This window comes from Heterocephalus glaber, unplaced genomic scaffold (genome assembly GCF_053883595.1).
Source record: "Heterocephalus glaber isolate CG9 unplaced genomic scaffold, H.glaber_assembly_v1.0 deba00001465, whole genome shotgun sequence".
Taxonomy (NCBI): domain Eukaryota; kingdom Metazoa; phylum Chordata; class Mammalia; order Rodentia; family Bathyergidae; genus Heterocephalus; species Heterocephalus glaber.
The window spans coordinates 15178370-15199534 of NW_028258312.1; the positions used below are offsets into that span (position 1 = coordinate 15178370).

Sequence of the window (21165 nt, forward strand, 5' to 3'; positions counted from 1 at the left end):
CGGAAGTTGGGCATTTAAAAAAATTCACTAAGATTTGTTTTCAGTTGTGAATCACTAGATGAGAAAATTCTAAAATCTTACAGCCCTACTATTGTATATGCCTCCCAGTTTCATACCAGATATAATAGTATAACTTCTCATTGGTACACATTGGCAACAGGTATTCTAACTTTCTCTTACTCCTTGAATTGACCCTCCATTTTTTATTTGTCTATCCCTTCTAATTATAAAGACATATTTATAGTCATAAACATATATAAAATTTTGTATAGCAATGTTGGAAAAAAAAATATAAATATTTTAAAACTGTTTATTGAGACTAATACAAGTTACCTTTGGCCTCTACAATTACAAGAGGTGCTCAAAGTGGTGGCATTAGCTTCCAGACATTTATTAGTGTGGCGAACTGCTGCTTGAGTAACCTTGGTCATTGAGATTGCTACACATGCAATTTCAATCTTTCTCCAAGGGGGAGCAGTGTAGTGGGTTTTCTGCAGAGAGATATCCCAAAATATTCCAAGGGAACAACTGGAGAAATTTAGGATATGTACAATGTTGAAAATGTTGTCTGTGTCTTGCCTTTATTAGTATGTAACTAAATTGAAATATGTTACCTGGTGAAAATATTAAAAAACCCCAAACACAAATCATGAACATGCAAAATTCCATAACTGAGCTGAAAAGATCACTAGAGAGATTCAATAGCAGACTAGATTGAGCAGAAGAAAGGATTAGTAAACTTGAAAACAGATCATCAGAAATAACTGAAAAATCCCGAGTCGCGCGCGGAACACGCCGAATCAGCCAGCACCCTGGGCAATAATCCACTGGACCCCCCGCCCCGCTCCTCTGTACAGCCACCTGGTTCCACACTACAAAGACGCAGAGGACACCGGACCACCAGACCACGGTACTGAGTCCCACTGTTCCTGGTCCAGAGGAAGGGGCTTCCTGGCCACCATCATTCCCGCTGCTCCCAGCCCAGAAGATAGGACTTTTGGGCCACCTTCTGTCCTGCCGCTCCTGGCCCAGATGAAAGGGCTTCTGGGCCACCATCCCTCCCACCACTCCCGGCCCAGAGGCAGGGGCTTCTGAGCCTCCATCCCACTGCTCCTGGACCAGAGGAAGGGGCTTCCTGGCCACCATCCCTCCCACTACTCCCAGCCCACAGGAAAGGGCTTTTGGGCCACCATCCCTACTGCTGCTCCTGGCCCCTGTCCCACCTCTCCCAGCTCAGAGGAGGTAATCCGTGCAGGTGCCAACAGCCCCCCCCCGCCCCAGTCGAAATGAGAAAATATGTAAATAAGTCTCAAAACCAGACTTCCAGATCACCTACAGCAACAACAAAGGGAAATGAGATGGAACACTCTGATACTCAACCACCTGGACCCACTGAACTGGCAACAAAAGGGGATCTGGAAAAAATGAAATCAGAAATAATTTCTCAGATAGCAGGAGAAACTGTGCCCCTAGTGCAAGACATGATTAATAAATCTAGAGAGGAGCTCAGGAACATGATGGAACCCCAACATAGGAAACAAATGGAATCCAGAAATAATTAAAAAAAGGGGGCAAAAATAAAACCAGAATATAAAGGAGTGAAATAAGATTATGGGAAATTGCAGGATATCATCAAGTGATCCAATATACATATTATTGAAGAAGGTAAGAAAGCTTAGTCAAAAAAATGTTTAGAAAGATTTCAAACCTGGAGAAATAAATGAACATCTAGATCCAAAATAAACAAAGACATCAAATAATACACTCAAAGAAATTCACACTAAGACACGTTATAATTAAATTGTAAGAAGTGAAACAGAATTTTGAAAACAACGAGAGAAAAGTGATGTCTCACATATAAAAGAATTTTCATGACACTATCAGAAAATGTTTGAAACTTTGCAGCCAGAAATGAGTGGAAAGATAAATCCAAAACACTGAGGGGAGGTGATGAATAAAAAAGACTGTATCTAGGAAAACAAAGCTAGAGGACTCTCACTTTCTGATTCCAAACAAATTATAAAGCTACAATAATCAAAATAGTATAGTAATGGCATAGAGAGATATAAATCTATGCAATAGAATGGAGAGCTCAGGAATAGACCCACACAGAAACAGTTGGTTGATCAGAGAATCCAACATGGGGAAAGGGTATTCTTATCAATAAATGTGATCTCTACATGCAAAAGAATGAAATTAGACTTTTATACCATTTATAAAAGTCAACCTCCAACAGGTTATGTACTTAAACATAATACCTAAAACTATAAAAGTCTCAGAAGAATACATAGGGAAATTTTTATGATATTGTCTGTGGCAACAATTTCCTATAAAATGATGCTGAAAGCCACAAGCAACATAAACAAAAGTAAAATGGGATTGCATTCAAACAAAAAGTTGTACATAGCAGTGGAAATTATCAACAGAATATAAGGTATTCTATGGAACAGTAGAAAATTCTTACAAACCACATACATGGTAAAGGGTTAACTTCTAAAACATAATAATAGACTTCTACAACACATAATTTAAAATAATAATCTATTATAAAATGGTGAAGAATTTATATAATCATTTCTCTAAAGAAGACAAATGAAATATGGAAAATTGTTTAACATCATTAATTGTTGGGGAAATGCAAACCAACATATTGAGATATCAATTTATACCTGTGAGGATGGCTTTTAATAATAAAAAAAGACAAGTGTTGGTGGGAATGTAAAGAAATTGGAATACTTACATATTGATCAGAATGTAAAATGGTTTTGCCAATATAAAAAATGGAGGTCCCTCAAAAGAAACTAAAAATAGAACTACAATTGATCCAAGTTTCACTTCTAGGTATTTATCCATAATAACTGAAAGCAAGATCTCAAAATTATATTAACACTCCTATGTTCAGTGCATCAATTAGGACAATAGTCAAGAGGTAAGAATACTCATTCACCTTTTGATTGATGAATAGATAAAGAAAATGTAGTGTATACAGACATTGGAATATTATTCATGCTTCAGAAGTAAGGTAATTCTGAAACATGTAACAATGCAGGTGGCTTTTAAGAACATTATGGTAAGTAAAGTCAATTACAGAACTAACAACATTTTCCCACTTATCAAGGCATCAAAAGCAATCAATTCATAGAATTGAATAGTAGAATGGTAGTTACTAGTGGCTGGGAAAAGGAAGAAATGGTAAACTACTATTCAATGGGCATGTGTAAATACCAAATAGTTTCTCTGGTGTAAGAAACTGAAAGTGTAATAAAGATTAAAATGGGCTGGGGATTTAGCTCAGTGGTTCTGCTGCCTGCTTCACAAGCACAAGGACCCAAGTTTGATCCCCAGTACCAAAAAAAAAAGATTAAAATGATTAAAGTGAAAAACTGATAATTTGAAATAGGAAGAAAAGGTCCAAAGGGGTAGGAGAAGTAGGGGAAAGGAAAGAAGGAAAAGGAAAAAATGGAAACAAAGTCTATGTAAATAAGGAAGGGTGGAGGGGGTGAAGGGAGCACAGAGAATGGGGAAAAAATAAGAACAAAGATACATCATGTACAGGTACAAGTACCCAGTGATAAATGTAAATGTATTGTATACATAAAATGTACCTACAAAAGAATTTAAGCAAAAGAAAATTCAATCAAGCAAGATAATAAGTTGTAAAGAGCACAGTATGTTGTTCCTCTCTTCAGTGAAAATGTACTAGACACTTAAAATTTTAAGAAGGTAGATCTTATGCTGTGTTTTTACTGCAATGAAATAAATATTTTTAAAATGTATATTTTAATGGGACCCATTTGACCCAGCTATTCCTCTGCTGGGTATCTTCCCAAAAGAATTAAAAGAATCATACCATTGCAATATATGCACACCCATGTTTATAGTGGCACAGTTTGTAATAGCTAAAGCTTGGAAACAGCCCAAGTGCCCATCAACTGGAGACTGGATAAAGAAGATGTAGTTTTTTTATAAAATGGAGTAGTACTCAGCCATAAAGAACAAGAAACTAGAGACATTTATAGCTAAATGCATGCACATTGAGGCCATAGTCTTGAGAGGAAAAAATAGCACACACATGTGTAAATACTGAATAGTTTCTTTGGTGTGAGAAACTGAAAGTGTAAATGAGGATTAAAAGGAATAATTGATAATGTGAAATAGGAAGAAAAGGTCCAAAGGGGTAGGGGAAGTGGGAGGGGTAGAGGAAAGGAAAGAAGGGAAAGGAAAAAATATGAGAAAATGAAAAAATGGAAACAAAATCTTTGTAAACAGGGAAGGTAAAGGGGGTAAAGGGCACACAGGTTATGAGCAATGATAAATGTAAATGTATTGTGTACCTAAAATGTACCAATAAAAGAATTTAAGCAAAAAAATAGTCCATCAAAGGACTATTGGTTTTCCTTTTGAAGCTTCCTACCCTGTATTACCCTCTTATATGTTCTATCATAGCCTTGGAAGTCCTCTACAACTGTCCAGTGGCTAAGACACTGGCCAGGTTTTCTGCAATCATGTTTACTTCTAAAGATCATTTCAGTGAAGGTTTCCCTTCTCTAAATAGCCTTGGATTTTAATGAGTTAAGCACTTTTGCACAATATTATTATTCTCTTCTTTTTATGGTACGTGTGTGTGTGTGTGTGTGTGTGTGTGCATTTTAAGAAGTGTCTCCTATAAGCATAATAAAATTTTAGACTAGAATGCAATTGGGGTCAGATGATTTGGGGAACCTCATTCCATAAGAAAGTTCTTTCATTGAAGCATTATCCTAGACATCATTCTATGTTGATATTATTATTCCTATTCCTCTTCGTCATCATCCTTTTCTTCTTTCTCTACTATTACTGCACTATTATAACTACTGGTATAAAGTATGTTTCCGTCTTGTGAAGTACACAACCATCAATTCTCATCTCTAAGTAAAAGCTCAACTAGAAAAGAGTGGCTGACTTTGAAACACATCACCCTTCTCTGCAAAGTTTTCAGCTGTTATTTCTGCAAGTGTACTATTGATAAGAGTTTTTCTATCACAAGTTTTACCTGAAAAAATAAAAACTAAAAATGGCACCTAGGCATCTATTCATCATTCCTTTGTACCAAATGTTACATAATAACAGCTTTTAAACTTCATAAATCTCCATTTGTCATTTTTCCTCTGAGTTTCTTTGCCCATAAAAACTTGTTGTTAATAAAGCTCACAACTCATCCTTTCTGCAGAGTAATTTAACGTTTGTGCCATAAGTCAAAATAAATGGTCTGTCCTGAGTAACACTTAGTGATCTATTGGTATTTTTCATTCAATATAGGCAGTTTTACAAGTATTATATTTTATGCTAATTTTAGTGTAACCAATACTCTTTGTGAAAAAGAAAATGATAGTATAAATAAGCAAAAAAGTATATAAAAATTACTGATACTCTTAACCATAAAGAAAGATAATCATTATGATTTCATGTATCTCCTTTTATATACATATCTTATGTATCTGAAGCCACAGGTCTAGCATCTTTTATTTTTTACTGAATATTACTTTTTACTCAATAAACAGGCATTCAATAACTATCAGGTTTTAGGTCTTATGCTGAGTGCTTAGAATAAACAAGAATGTTATAGTTCTGCTTTATTAGCCCTTTCCAGTAGGAAAAAAAGCAAAATAAAAAATGACATACTGTAGAAACGTTTATAAAGAAAATGTCCAATGACTGACCTATAGAGTTACATGTGAAATACTAGTTTTTGAACTTTAGTAATCTTCATGAGACAGCAGCACTTCAGCTGAGAATTCAAGGATAGAAAGAAACTAACCTTAGAAGTATTGCTATATAGATCATTCCCAGACAGAAGAACCAACAAGTTCAAAGCCGCTTGTTAAACTTTTATGGTTTAGGGCCCGGGGGTTTAGCTCAGTGGTGCCACTGCCAGCCTCGCAAGTGCAAGGACCCAAGTTCAATCCCTGGTACCAAAAAAAAAAATTATGATTAAATTGGTCAATTTGATGATTAAATTGTTATGTCAACTTGAGTAAGCTGTAGTCCCTCATTCAAACACAAATCTGAATGTTTCCGTGAAAGTATTTTACAGATATGATTAATTTTCACAATCTTTTAACTATAAATAAAGAATATCATCCTGTATTGTCTGGTAGCTCTGACTCAATCAAATAATTCGATCATTTTAAGGTCTTAAAAGCAGAATCAAAGTTTTCCAAAAGAAGAACTTCTATGACCTACGACTTCCGCTGTAGGAGAGCTCCAGCCTACCATTCCTCACAGCCTACAGCACAGGTTTCAGACTTGCCTAAGCAGCCTCACAATTACAGCAGCTCATTCCTCACAATAATTTTATTAATATAGATCTCCACTTGGCTCTGTATTCCAAATTGAATGCTGACTGATACAGTCCCTGAGAGAATAATAAAAGTAAGAATAACAACTAGAACACAAGAACAGAACAGTTGTGGAATATTTATGTGCCTCAAACACTATTCTAAACACTTGCATGTACCATTGTTATTTTCACCTTATTAGTGAGAAAAACAAGACACCAAGACACAGTCAAACGATGCCCTAGGCCATGAATACTGGGGCTATGACTCAAACCCAGGCATTCTGAACTGCTGTACAGCTGAAAAGGACCAGCACGGTTGGAGTCAAGTGAGGAAGAGACAGGTGAAAAAAGATGACTTAAACGTTAGCCAGAGGCTAAATCATGTAAGACCTAGTATGCAACAGGGAAAAGGTTGAATATTATCAGATGAGTACAAAGGAGCACTGACTTGTTCTCAGCAAATAGGGACAATTTACATCAGGTAGGATATGTGTTAAGGAAGTCACATTGATTGTTGAAGGAGAGAATGGAGTAGAGATCGCCAAAGTGTATAGAGGGTGTGGTCTGAGAGCTGTTGCTCCTTTCCAAGAGGAAGATTATGGCTGCTAAGGTGACAATAGTAAATGTGCAGAAAATGTATAAATGTGAGATTTTCCTATGGAGTGTAGTTGGCAGGACATAGACGTGGTAGGCAAGACAAGACAGACTTGAAGACTTCCCCTTGAAGTGAAGGACTAACTGGGAATATGATGGTATATGTGAGATGGGAAATACTTTTAGCTTTGAACACATTAAATCTGAGAAGTCTCTAGAATATACAAGTTAAAATATCTAAGTGTGGAGCTCAGAGGTTTGGACTGGAGATACAAATTTGGAGTTTAAAATCACATGGCTGATATCTAAATCCATGTGAGTAAATGACATTTTTAAAAAGTCATGTGCAAAAGAGAAGAAAATTGAGGTGATATCTGAGTCGGACAAGACTTCAAATTTTAGAGATAGGTCAGAGAAGGAAGTCTCAAAAAACATACTTATAAGGAGTTGTCAGAGAAGGAAAGGAAACCAGGAGATTTTAATATTCTGTGAGGGAAATGTTTCAAGAAGTACAAGATGTCACTTGTGTGAATTGCATTGAAATGTTATATGTGGAGAAAGCAATATGTCCAAGTGATATAGAAAACTTAGCAAACAGAGCATTGATGAGCTCACCAAGAGTGGAACAGTGAGGTTATAAGAGAAAAGAGCCAGGTGTTAGTGAGCTAAAATGTGAGTAGAAAATGAGAATATGAGCACAGAATGCACATATTCCTTACCCATCCATCAGTCCATGGACACTTCTCTTGTTTCCATTTCTAGGATATTATGAACAGTGCTGTAATAAACATGGTACTACAGATGTCCCCTTGACACACTGATTACATTTCCCTTGGATGTATACTCAAGTGAGATTACTGGGTCATATAGCAGTTTTACATTTAAATTTTGAGGAACTTAACATGGTGCTTTCCATAATGGCTGTACTAATTTACATTTCCACCAACAATGCTCAAGTGTTCCCACTTCTCCACATCTTCACCAGCATTGCGACCTTTGATAATACCCTCTCTCCCTGGCTGAGATGATATCTCTTTGTGGTTTTCATTCACATTTCCCTAATGATGAGTATGATGCTTCTTTTATGCCCTATCAGTCCTTTTTTACTAGAATTGAGAAGTCTCTATTTAAATCTATTGCTCATTTTAAAGTCAGGTTATTTTCACTGGTATTGAGTTTTGTATTTGATACATCTTCTGGATTTCAACCTCTTGTCAGACATACAGTTCACAAATATTTTCTCCCTCTACAATCTGGTGTTTCCTTTCTTGTACATAAGCATTTTGGTTTGCTGCTACCAATTTGTTTATATTTGTTTCTGTCTGCCATGCTTTGGGGGTCTTTCTCAAAAACTGTTGCCCATTCTAATGTCCCCTGTTTCTACTAATAGTTTATAATTTCTGGTCTTACATTTAAGTTATTAATATGTTTCAAGTTTATTTTTGTGCAAGATGAGAGATAAGAGTCTATCTTCTGCATATTGAAATTCAATTTTCCTGAGCACCCTTTATTGAAAATACTGTCCTTTTTCCAATCCATGTCAGATAAAGTTGCCTGTAACTGCATGAAGTTACTTTTTAACTCTATTTCTGTCCATTGGTCTAGGTACAGTATCTGGCTTTATGTGATTGTCATGCTCCATTGATTATTACCGTTTTTGTAGTACATTTTAAAATTAGACAGTGCACTGCTTCCTGCTTTGTTCTTTTTGGTCAAGATTGCTTTGGTTGTTTGGGTTTTTTTTTAAGCAGTTCCATATAAATTTTTTAAAATTTTTTCTAGTTCTATAAACAGTATCATTGATATTTAATAGAGGTTACAATAAATTTGTAGATTCTTTTGGGTAGTGTGGGCATTTTAGCAATATTTAGCCTTCCAATCTATGAACACAAGATGTGTTTCCACTTTTTAAATTTATTTCAACAATGTTTTATAATTCTCACTGCAAAAATCTTTCACTTTGGTTAAAAGTATTGCCAGGTATTTTATTTTACTTATTTAGCTATTGTATATTGGATTGCTTTCTTGATTTTTATTTCAGACAATTTACTATTAGCACATAGTGATGTTAATAATTTTTGTATGTTGATTTTGTACCATGCAAATTTGATGAATTTATTCATTAGTTCTACTAATTTGGGGGTGGAATATATATATATATATATATATATATATATATATATATATATATATATGGCATCTACAAATAGTGACAACTTGATTTCTTTCCCAGTTTGAATACACATTATTTCTTTGTCACATATGGCTAGAATTTCCAGAACTGTACTGAATAACAGGGATGAAAGTGGACATCTTTATTTTATTCCAGATCTTAGAGAGAAAGCTATCAGCTGTTTTTCACTCAGTATAGTCAGATATTGGCTTATTGTAAGTGGCCTTTATTATTTTAGGGTGCTATTATGAATTCTTTTTTCCCCTATCATTGAGCAAACTCCCTTATGGGGCAGGAAACCTCACAAAAATGGTTAAAAATAAAATCATCCAAAGGCAATAACTTTGACATGCATTTTATCATTTTTTAAAAACAAATTACTAAAAGAGAAATTTTTGAATCAAAGTGTATGCATTTATGTAAGAGCTTTTAAATATTTCTAAATTGCCCTCTGAAAATGAGCAGTCAGCTTCAGAGTATGAAAACAGCAAGTATTAGATACACTAATTAAATGGGTTTATTCATGCTTTTTATAGCCTATCATTACTTAATTTTGATTTTTCATTTTTGGTATTCATGCATTTCTGAGAACTGAATTAGTTTTTCAGATTCAAATAAGTGATCCGACATAGCTGACCTACATTTTTATCTCCACTGCCATTGTGATTGTAAGCCTCTTTTCATTTTTAATGTTGTACAGGTAATTGGTTTTGTCAGATAGTGATTTATCTATTTTGTTTTAACCTCCTTTAAAACACTACTTCTCTGTGTATATTGGTGCTATAGATTTATTTTTTAATGATTTATTTTTCACTTCACTGATTTATTTGTTTCCTCTGTGTCTTTCTTCCTTTTTCATTAGATTTACTTTTATCAATATAGAGTTTTCATATGTATTCTTCCTAAGTAATATATGATTATGGTTTTGGTTTTCTTTTTTCTGACAAGTTAAATTTAAAAAGAAAAAGTAGTATTGCTCTTTTATCCCTCTTCTTCTAATTTATACTTCTAGATCCTTTTAATCAAAGAATTTCCATGTTGGAAATTCCATATTGCTATTATAAGGGTTTTCAGTATACTCTACCTTATGATCAATTTTGTAAATGTCCCATATAAATTATATAAACACTATTTTGAGCATGCATATTTTTATATTCTTATAAAATTGAGTTTAATTATATTATTCTATTCCTTTATTTCCATATTTTATTTTTGACCATTTAATTTGTCAGAAGTGGAAAGAAGTTATATTTAAACTTCCATTATATTCTGTTTTTCCTAATTTTTATTGTATTATTACAATTTTGTTTTATATATTTAATCTTATTCTATCTAAATCCATATATTGGTATATTTTTAGAGATTACATCAGTTGTCAGCATATTTAATTGAGATAGCAGTCTCTACCTGAATCCTACTCTATCTGATAATTTTGCCAACAATGGTTCTTTGTTTATGTCTGGTATACCTTCATTATCCATTTTTAACCTTGCTTAATTCATTCAGTTTTAATAGTGTCTCTTACAATAGAAAGAGAATGAATCTAAATATCTTATATGAAATCTAACAGCCTTAACCTATTCAAATCCACTAAGAAAAAACAAGTCAGTGTCAGCTATTTTCATGTTCAATGTGTTTTATGCTATTTCTTGTTTAGTTTTTCATTTTTCCAATGTTTATTTCTTTGCACTATTTTTCTTCATTGACTTGTATGTATGTTTCCTGTTATAATTCTGATAATTTAAACATTTTCATATGTTATTATCTATCATGTTCATATATAATGACTATAACCTTCATATATATTTATTGAGACAAAATGAATATGAAACTGATTTAATTATTATTATAAGCAGCTGAATAATAAAGTAAGAAAAAATAGAGATGGTTCAGTTCAGCTTTGCCAGTGATAAGAAGTTATGCATTAAAATAATGATTACAATTTTACCTTACCAAATAAAAAATTATAAAACTATAATCTTAGAACTTGGGTAGACTGAGGCAGAAGGATTGCAAGTTTAAATACAGCCTAGGCAACTTAGTGACTTAGTAAAATAAAACAATTTTAAAAGGGTTGGGAATATAACTCAACCTGAAAGTCCTGGTGGGTCCAACAATTGCTTATACCACAAATATAGATAGATAGATGATAGATAGATAGATAGATAGATAGATAGATAGATAGATAGAGATATATATTAGATATAGGAACACAGGCACACACAACCGCTAAGATTTTGTGTTGCTATGGGTGACTTATAATTTGCCATACATAACTAAGTCTCTACAAGTATGCTGAAACATTTATATATAATTACTTAATGACTATAACCAAACGGTATATAATGAATAAATTGAGCCAGTACAGTCAATAGGGTTAAGAAATTATGATAGGACAAACTCAAGGAACATTTTTCATAACTGCCATGTACTCTTCCAAAGTGTTAATGTCATAAAAAACAAAAGCACATGGTAACTAATTGCATTCTGCAATATAGGACATTATTGAAACAATTAGCAATTTGATTAAGTTTATGAGTTAGATTAATAGTATTGCATTAGTGTTTACCTTGCTTCCCATAACTGAATTATGCTTATGTAAGAGAACATTTTATATTTTCAACAAAAAAAGTCACTGAAATATATGGGGCAAAGGATACCTACCTGCCTATTTATGCTTGAAGAGTTCCAAAAAAGGGAGGAACAGAAAGATAGAGACAGATCTTGTCTTGTTCATAGAAGCAGAAGCATCGAAAGGCTTGGAGAGGTATTGCAAGAACGGTGGCAACAGCAGCATTCCTGAACGAGGGGCATAACTCTTCCTGCTGTTATGCTTTCAAGCTGTAGTTTGAACCAACCTAAGTTCTAAACAGAAGATAGAAAATCAATATATTTTTAAAGAAAAGATGTGGGATCAAGGAGGACAGCCTTGGCACCAGAGGCCCTTGAACCAACAATAATGGATGCAGTCATGTCAGCACCAGCAGGATCTAAGCCAGATTGACTATGCTGCATTGGCTCAAGCTTGGATTGCCCAGAGAGAAGCTTCAGGAAAGCAAAGCATAGTAGAACAATCACCAGGAATGATGCCAAATGGACAAGATATGTCTACAATGGAATCTGGGCCTAACAATCATGGGAATTTTCAAGGAGATTCAAACTTTAACAGAATGTGGCAACCAGAATGGGGAATGCATCAACAACCGCCAAACCCTCCCTCCAGATCAGCCATGGATACCACCAACACCAGGCCAAGTGGATGTTGTTCCTCCTTCTGAAGACAGCAACAGTCAGGACAGTGGGGAATTTGCCCCTGACAACAGGCATATATTTAACCAGAACAATCACAACTTTGGTGGACCACCTGATAATTTTGCAGTGGGGCCAGTGAACCAGTTTGACTATCAGCATGGGGCTACTTTTGGTCCACCACAAGGTGGATTTCATCCTCCCTATTGGCAACCAGGACCTCCAGGACCTCCAGCACCTCCCCAGAATGGAAGAGAAAGGCCATCATCATTCAGGGATTGGCAGCAGTCACCTATTGCCCTTCCTGTGAAACAGGAGCCTCCTCATATTGATGCAGTAAAATGCAGGGCTCTTCCAGCTTTGATTGGTGAAGGTCTTGAAAAAAATGGGATGTGAAAAGCAAAAGAAATTAGAGAAATAAAGGATGGAACAACAAAGTTCACAATTGTCCAAAACAGAAAAGAAGCCCACAAAAGATGCTGAAGGGGGTGATGACCCTTGTTTACCTCAGAGAAGTAAATTTGATAGTGATGAAGAAGATGAAGATCCTAAAAGCACTGAGCCTGTGAGCAGTGGAAAAGTCACCAAAAGCCCATCTCCAGCTCCTCAGGAAGAGTAGAGTGAACCAGAGATGACTGGAGAAGAGAAGGAGTATCAAATGATGTTGCTGACAGAAATGCTTCTGACTGAAATTCTTCTGAATGTCACAGATAAAGAAATTTATTATATAGCCAAAGACACACATCAGAAAGCAACAAAAGCTCCCAAACCAGCTTGCACAGTCTAGTGCACTGACTTCCCTCGCTGGACTCAGTGGACTGGGTGGTTATAGATCAGGAGACAGTGAAGATGAGCAGAGTGACAGAACCTCTGAGTCATCTGACACTGATGATGAAGAATTATGGCACTGAATCTGGCAAATCAGGAAGCTTTTTGTAGAAAAGTAAAAGAACAGCAGCTACAACATGATAAACAGGTGGAAGAAGAAAAGCAACAGTCAGAAAGGGTTACAAAAGAGATGAATAAATTTATCCACAAAGAGCAAAATAGTTTATCACTTCTAGAAGCAAGAGAAGCAGATGGTGATCTGGATAATAAAAAGAACTCCAAATGAAACGACATCCATTTTAGAACCCAAAAAGATCATAAAGAAAAAGAGAAACAAAGAAGGAGTAGACCAGGAAGTTCTAGCAGTAATTCCAGTAGCAATAGCAGAACTAGTAGTACTAACAGTACTATCTCCAGTTCTTCTTACAGTTCTAGCCCAGGTAGTAGTCACACTTCTTCTCGGTCTTTCTCTCCTAAAAGAAAAAAAGAGACATAGTAGGAGTAGATCTGCAACAATTAAAGCTAGATATAGCAGAAGGAGAAGCTACTCTTGCAGAATTAAAATAGAGAGCACTAGTGCTAGGGTGAAGATTAGAGACAGGAGGAGATCTAATACAAATAGCCTTGAAAGAGAAAGACGGAGTCCTTCCCCAGAGAGACATAGAAGTAGAAGTCACTCGAGGGATAGATGAACAAATTGTTCCAGTGGCAGTAGGAGTCAAGATAGGTGTAAAATTGAGGATCAATGTGGAAATCTTAGTGGGAGCAGTCATAAGCATAAAGGTGAGGCTAAAGAACAAGACAGGAAAAAGGAGAGAAGTCGAAGTACAGATAAAGATAGGAAAAAGAAAGACAAAGAAAGGAAATGTGAACAGGATAAAAGAAAAGAGAAACAAAAATGAAAGAAAAAAATTTAAATTCAGTAGTCAAGATGATAGATTAAAGAGGAAAAGAGAAAGTGAAAGAAAATTCTCAAGGTGTGGTTCTACATCTGTTAACACCATAAGACAGAATTCTAGGCAGGATAGTAACACAAGTATTCCCAAAGATAGTAAAGAGCATTCAGGCTCTGATTCTAGGGGAAGGAGCAGTCCAGGAAGTAGCAAAGAAAAGAAGGTTAAGATACCTAAACAGACAATACCGAGGTCCTGAGTCAAGCAGAAAACACCGAAGCAGCCTGCTGAAGACAGGAAGGTCTGCAGACACCCTACCGAGGTGCCAAGTCACACGGAACATGCCAAATCAGCCCACACACCAGCAACAGTCAACTGGACCGTCCCCCAAACTCCTCTGTACAGCGACCTGGTTTCACACTGCAGAGATGCAAAGGACACTGGACCACCAGACCATGGTACTGAGTCCCACTGCTCCCGGCCCAGAGATAGGGGCTCTGAGTCACCATACCACTGCTTCTGGTCCAGAGGAAGGGGCTTCCCAGCCACCATCCCTGCCACTGCTCCCAGCCCAGAGGAAAGGGCTTTTGGGTGACCTTCTCTCCCGCCCTTCCTAGACCAGAGAAAGGGGCTTACAGGACACCGTCCCTCCCACCACCACTCCCAGCCCAGAGGTAGGGGCTGCTGAGCCGCCATCCCACTGCTCCTGGACCAGAGAAAGGGGCTTCCCAACCACCAGCCCTACCACTGCTCCTGACCCCTGTCCCACCTCTCCCAGCTCAGAGGAGGTAATCCGTGCAGGTGCCAACAGCCCCACCCATCAGTCGAAATGAGAAAATACATAAATAAGTCTCAAAACCAGACTTCCAGATCATCTACAGCAACCCCAAAGGGAAATGAGATGGAACACTCTGATACTCAACCACCTGGACCCACTAAACTGGCAACAAAAGGGGATCTGGAAAAAATGAAATCAGAAATAATTTCTCAGATAACAGGAGAAATTGTGCCCCTAGTGCAAGACATGATTAATAAATCTAGAGAGGAGCTCAGGAACATGATGGAATCCCAACATAGGAAACAAATGGAATCCATAAAACAGATGCAAATAGATTTCCAGGACATGAAAAACACCATTGAAAGTCTACAAAGCAGAATGAGCCAATGTGAGGACAGAATTTCAGATATAGAAGATAAGATCGCAATTAGTGACCAGGAAAAGAAAAATTGCTTTAAAATTATAAGGGAACATGAGAAATCAATCCAGCAGCTGCTAGATGATGCAGAGAAGAATAACATAAGACTGATTGGGCTCAATGAAGAAACAAGAGAGTGTGGAGATGACATAAAAAATCTCTTCACAGAAATAATGGCAGAAAACTTCCCAAGCAGGGGAAAAGAGTTTGACATACAGATAAGTGAGGCATATAGGACTCTAAATAGCCTTGATCAAAAAAAAATCTACACATAGGCATATAATTGTTATGATTCCAGAAACTCAACAGAAGAACAAAGTTCTCCAAGCAGTCAGAGAAAAGAAAGAAATCACACACAAAGGAAAGCCCATCAGAATCACAGCAGACTTGTCAACACAAGCCATCAAGGCAAGAAGAGCTTGGAGTGACATATTCCAAGCCCTAAAAGAAAACAGCCTCCAACCCAGATTGATGTACCCTACAAAACTATCTTTCAAAATTGATGGAGAAATAAGATACTTTCATGACAAACAGCACCTTAGGACCTTCGTGAATACCAAACCAGCACTCCAAAGAATTTTACTCAATATCCTAGGAACAGACATTGAGGATCACAACCCCAGGAAGCAAAGCAGAATGAACTCATCTGGCATGACAAGAAATTAAATGTAAAGGGGGAGAACCCAACAAAAAGAAAAATTCATGGCAATGACAGGTCAATACGTTTCAGTTATAACCATGAATGGTAACGGTCTCAATTCAACAATCAAAAGAAATAGACAGGCAGAATGGCTCAAGAAGCAAAATCCAACAATATGCTGCATAGAAGAAACACACTTCATTCAAAAGGAAACTGATAGACTGAAAGTTAAAGAGTGGAAAACAATACTCCATGTGACAGGAACCCGAAAAAAAGCAGCAGTAGCTATCCTCTTGGCAGATCAAGTAGATTTCAAACCAAAACTGATGAAGAGAGAAAAAGAAGGACACTACATCCTTGTAAAGGGAACAATCCAAGAGGAAGAGATGACAATCATAAATATCTATGCACCAAACACTATTGCACCCAACTATATAAAACAAATGCTAACAGACATGAAAAGTCATATATGCACTAATACAATTGGAGTGGGGGACCTCAACACCCCACTGTCACAAATAGATAGATCAACTAGACTAAAAATAAGGAATGAAATACTAGAACTCAATCGAACTCTTGAACAAATGAACTTAACAGATATTTAAAGAGTCTTCCACCCCACAAAATCAGAATACACATTCTTCTCAGCTGCACATGGGTCATTCTCCAAACTAGAGCACATAATCACACACAGAACATGTTTAAGTGAGTGCAAAGGAATTGAAGTTATTCCCTGTATATTATCAGACCATAGTGTGATGAAATTGGAGATCCATAACAAAAGAAACTCAAAAAATTTCAAAATCATGTGGAAATTGAACAACACACTTCTGAATAACCAATGGGTCACAGAAGAAATTAAAGAAGAAATCAGACAGTTCCTTCAAATAAATGACAACAGCACAACATATCGGAATCTATGGGACACAATGAAAGCAGTCTTACAAGGGAAATTCATAGCAGTGAATATGCATATTAGGAAAAAAGAACAAGCCCAATTAAACAACCTGATGCTGAACCTCAAGCTTCTAGAAAAAGAAGAGCAGGACAACCCCAGAGCTCAAACAAGGGAGGAAATTATAAAGATCAGAGGAGAAATCAATGCAATAGAGACTAAGAGAATGATACAAAAAATCAATGAAGCCAAGAGTTGGTTCTTCGAAAGAATCAACAAAATTGACAAACCCTTAGTCAACCTTGTCAGAAAAAGGAAAGAAAAGGCCCAAATCCATGCAATTAGGAATGAAAAGGGTGAAATTAAAACAGACCCAGCAGAAATCCAGAGGATCATCAATACCTACTTCCAGAACCTATACACCAATAAGATGGAAAACACAGAAGAAATGGACAGATTCCTAGATACATATGAATTACCAAAGTTGAACGAAGAAGATCTAAAAATTCTGAACAACCCAATATCAAATAATGAAATTAAAAATGTAATTAAAAACTTATCAACTAAGAAAAGCCCAGGTACTGATGGCTTCACTGCTGAATTCTACAAGACATGTAGAGAGGAACTGCTGCCACTACTGTTTAATCTCTTCAATGAAATTGAAAGGGAAGCAATACTCCTAAATTCATTCCTGGAAGCAAGCATCACCTTGATCCCCAAAGCAGAGAAAGACCCAACCAAAAAGGAGAACTACAGGTCAATCTCACTAATGAACATAGATGCAAAAATCCTTAATAAGATACTGGCAAACAGAATGTAGAAGATCATTAAGAACATCATACACCCTGATCAAGTGGGATTTATCCCAGGGATGCAAGGATGGTTCAATATACAAAAATCAATCAATGTAATACACTATATCAATAGAGCCAAGGACAAAAACCATATGATTATCTCCATAGATGCAGAAAAAGCATTTGACAAAATCCAACATGCATTCATGATAAAAACCCTACAAAAAATTGGAATACATGGTCTCTACCTCAAACTGATAGAAGCCATCTATGAAAAACCAACAGGCAGTATCATACTAAATGGTCAAAAACTAAAATCAGGAACAAGACAAGGATGTCCACTATCACCACTCTTGTTCAATATAGTTCTGGAAACATTAGCCAAGGCAACTAGACAAGAGAAAGAAATAAAAGGAATAAAGATAGGAAACGAAGAAGTTAAATTGTCATTATTTGCAGATGACATGATACTGTATATAGAAGACCCCAAGTACTCCACCAAGTCTTCTAGACTTAGTAACCAAATTCAGTCAAGTAGCTGGTTACAAGGACAACACACAAAAATCAATAACTTTCCTCTACATGAATGACATACTCACTGAGAGAGAAATAGGGCAAATAATTCCTTTCACAATAGCATCCAAAAAACTGAAATACCTAGGAATCAACCTAATGAAAGAAATCAAAGACCTCTTCTCTGAAAACTATGGCACTCTGAAAAGAGAGATTGAAGATGATATCAGAAAATGGACAGATATCCCCTGCTCCTGGGTAGGAAGCATTAATATAGTGAAAATGGCCATACTTCCAAAACTGCTATATAGATTCAATACAATTCCAATTGAGATCCCAGCAGCATACTTCATGGACCTTGAGAAAACAATCTAAAAATTCATTTGGAACAAGAAGAGACCCAGAATAGCAAAAGCAATTCTAGGTAACAGAGACATGGCAGGGGGTATCACAATTCCCAACCTGCAACTCTACTACAAAGCTACTGTGATAAAAACAGCATGGTACTGGCAAAGAAACAGACCTGAGGACCATTGGAACAGATTAGAAGATGCAATAACACCGCCAGACACACTCAGCCACCTCAACTTCAACAAAGGAGCCAAACACCCTCACTGGAGGAAAGATAGCCTCTTTAAGAAATGGTGCTGGAAAAATTGGGCTTCAACTTGCGAAAGATTAAAACTAGACCTATATCTCTCACCATGTGCTAAACTACAATCAAAATGGATTAAAGATCTAAATATTAAAATAGAAACTCTGAACCAGTTGGTACAGAGGTTAGGTAGAACCCTTGAAGATATCGGTGTAGGAAAAGATTTTATGAACAAAACCTCAGTTGCCCGTGAGCTAGCACAAAAATCAACAAGTGGGATCTCTTCTTATTAAAAGGCTTCTGCAGAGCAAGAGAAACCACCAGCAGTGTGAAGAGACAACCCACAATGTGGGAAAAAGTCTTCACCTGCTCTTCCTCAGACAGAGGTCTACTATCTCGAATCTATAAAGAACTTAAAAAGACCAGACCTCCCAAATTTAAGACCCAATCCAAAAATGGGCATCTGAAATGAACAGACATTTCTCAGACAAAGAAGTAGAAATAGCAAATAAATACATGAAAAAATATTCAACATCACTGGTCATTGGAGAGATGCAAATGAAAACAACACTGAGATTCCACTTCACTCCAGAAAGAGTAGCTGCTATCATGAAATCAACCAATAACAAATGCTGGCGGGGCTGTGGGGAAAGAGGAACCCTGCTCCACTGCTGGTGGGAGTGAAGACTGGTGCAACCACTGTGGAAATCAGTATGGAGATACCTCAAAAACTAGGACTGGAAGTCCCATTTGATCCAGCTATTCCCCTGTTGGGTATATTCCCCAAAGAATTAAAAGAATCATACCACAGTGATATATGTGCACCCATGTTCATAGCAGCACAGTTTGTAATAGCTAAAACTTGGAAACAGTCCAAATGCCCATCAACTGGAGACTGGATAAAGAAAATGTGTTTTTTTATAAAATGGAGTACTACTCAGCCATAAAAAATGAGAAATTAGAGACATTTATAGCTAAGTGGATGCACATTGAGTCAATACTCTTAAGTGAAATAAATAGGACACACATGTATAAATACCGAATAGTTTCTCTCGTGTAAGAAACTGAAAGTGTAAATAAGAACTAAATGTATAATAGGTAATGTGAAATAGGAAGAAAAGGGGCAAAGGGGAAGGAAGTGGGAGGGCTAGGGGAAAGGATGGAAGGGAATGGGATTAATATGAGAAAATGGAAAAATAGGAACAAAATTTTTGTAAATAGGGAGGACTGGAGGGGTTGAAGGGAGGGCTGGGCAAGGGTGAAAAATAAGAACCAAGAGAGACTATGTAAAGTTGCAAATTTCCAATGATGAATGTCATTATATTGTATACCTAAAATGTACCAATGATTAGAATGAATAATCAATAATGCAAAATAGGAAGAAAAGGTCCAAAAAGGGGTAGTGGGAGGGGCAGGGAAAAGGTAAAAAGGGAAAGGAAAAATGGTGAGAAATGGAAAAAATGGAAATAAAGTCTTTGTAAATAGTGAAGGGTGGAGGGAGTGAAGGGAGGGCTAGGAATGGGGAAAAAATAAGAACCAAGATGCATTATGTAAAGGTACAATTCCCAATGAGAAATGTAATTGTGTTGTATACCTACAATGTACCAATAAAAGAATTTAAAAAAAAAAAAAGAAGCGTAAACATAGTCATTGGGATCCATGGGGAATTCTCAAAGGTCTGTTAAGAAGTCAAGCCGTAAACACAAGTGTGTCCGATCAAGATCAACAACCCCTCCCCTTCATAAGCACTGAGGAATGATGTGGCAAGAATGCCATGATGTTTTTAAAAATTTCATTAGTTTTAAGGACTTGTCTCATTATAAAGGCACATTGTGACTGTGTAGGTGAAACCATAATCTTTTTTTTTTTAATCTGTAAAAGGTGTACTTTTTCCAAATGCTGCTCCAAGTTACTCAATAGTATTTCTTTGTATTATATTTTTTTCAAAAAAAAATAGTGCATAATAAGACTATAAACATGCCATTCTCTTTCAGCTGTAATGTTCTTAAACTTGTTCTTGAATGTACTGTGATGTCAATAAAGCTCTTTAATTCAAAAAAAAAGACAGAGACAAAGAAAGCAAATGTAGTTAAATTTAACATTTATAGAAACCAATCAAAGGACAGCTTGGTATTCTTTTCAGCCAGTCTAAAACTAGAATAAAATATATCTTTAAAAACCAAAAATAAAGTATGATAAGTTGACTCATGAATCAGAAAGGCATTCCTCTGCAGGAATGGAAAATCAAATGCAACAAATAAACCTTTACACCAGGAAATGACTTCAAAAGCACATTATCTCTTCAAAATAGTTAAGTGTACATGAAGATGATTTCACCAGGTATAAAGAAGATTAATAATTTCAAGGAAAAAAATCATGGCAAAATATAGAAAGTTGGACAAATAATTGTTAAAGAAGCATCAAGGGATTTTCAAAAAATGACAATTGAAGTTTTGGATGAGAAATTTGTTTGATC

The 21165-nt window shown here is 36.2% G+C and overlaps 1 pseudogene; it reads left to right on the plus strand.

Moving 5' to 3' along the window:
• Window positions 1-11955: 11955 nt before the first annotated feature.
• Window positions 11956-20448, plus strand: LOC147826581 (arginine/serine-rich protein PNISR-like; annotated as a pseudogene).
• Window positions 20449-21165: the final 717 nt, after the last annotated feature.